This window comes from Chenopodium quinoa, unplaced genomic scaffold (assembly GCF_001683475.1).
Source record: "Chenopodium quinoa cultivar QQ74 unplaced genomic scaffold, ASM168347v1, whole genome shotgun sequence".
NCBI classification, from domain to species: domain Eukaryota; kingdom Viridiplantae; phylum Streptophyta; class Magnoliopsida; order Caryophyllales; family Amaranthaceae; genus Chenopodium; species Chenopodium quinoa.
The window spans coordinates 2,587,865-2,589,291 of record NW_018742733.1 but is presented as its reverse complement, the minus strand read 5'-3'; positions in this window follow the sequence as shown (position 1 = coordinate 2,589,291).

Here is a 1,427-nt window from a genome sequence, read left to right as displayed (position 1 = left end):
CAATGAGGCATACTTAATCGTATCGTGAGAGTCAGTCAGGCGGCACCTCCCGTCAGTCCGGCTTTCATAGCGACCAGGCGGTACCAAACTTACCGTTTGTACCGCAACAACAGTATTTTTTGCAGCCACCTCCGTTTGGTGGTCATGCAGCAAAAAATGTCCAACCTATGGACTGGAAGCTTCGGTTACTTAAACTTGGTGAACAGCCGTCGGCCTTCTCCAAGGAAATTACTGAAGCCGCTCAGCCGGCCAAAGTGAAAAATGTATTAGTAGGCGCCTATGACGGCGCTACTAACCCAGAAGACCATCTTATGGCCTTCACCAACCTGATGTACCTTCAAGGGTTGGATGATCCCACTTGGTGCAAGTGTTTCCCAGCGACTCTCAAAGGAATCGCACAACAATGGTTCGGCAACCTGCCGACTGGTTGTGTAAATAGCTTCAGGACGCTTGCTTACTTATTCACCTCCAACTTCGCCATGAACATCCCTGCGAAGAAGACGACCCTTGATTTAGGAACAATTCAGCAGGGCGAGAAGGAGGGGCTTCGTTCTTACATCAGGCGGTTTAACTTGATGAGAATACAGATTCAAGGGTTACCGGATGAGGTAGCCTATACTGACTTTTTCAGAGGTCTCAAGGACAGGTCGACCTTCAAATTTTTTGATTTGGCCCGAAAGAGGGTGGCGACTCTTCAAGAGGCCTTGATTGAAGCGGAAGCCTATATACAGGCGACTGATCTTTGTAGCACGGTAAAACAGTCGGACGGAAAAAGGTTCGACAAAAGAGAAGGACGACAGAAACAGTCGTCAAGCAAAGACGAGAAGAGAAAAGAGGTCTGGGCGGCTGATTCCTCTAAACAGCCGGCCCAGAAAAAGAAAAAAGAATACAAACCATACTCCCCAAAGTATGCGTTTAACAAGGATAGCCAGTTTATCCTAAAAGAAATCAAGGGACGGATCTCAATTGAGAAGCCGGTCCCCATGAAGGGTTCTGCAAACAACCGGAACCAAGATAAATTCTGTGCTTATCATGAAGATGTTGGTCATCACACCAATGACTGCATCAGTCTCATGCGGTATCTGGACCGCCTGGCTGAGCAAGGTGATCTTGACACTTATGTCAAGAAATCTACAGGGAACACTTCCTCAAAAAAGAAGTCGGCCAAAAAGAATCAACAGGCCGACAGCTCCGATACAGATGATGCAGTCGTCTACACCATTGCAGGCGGCTTCTCAGGAGGCGGCCCCACTATTAGGGGCAACAAAGACAACATCAGACGGTTAGATGTAAATTCCGTTCACCAAGAACGACCCTCCAAATATTCATTTCCTGAGATTGTCATCACTGAAGAAGATCTAGGAGGGGTAAGAGGGCCGCATGACGACCCTATCGTTATTGAATGTAAAGTGGCCAACCAGAGAGTT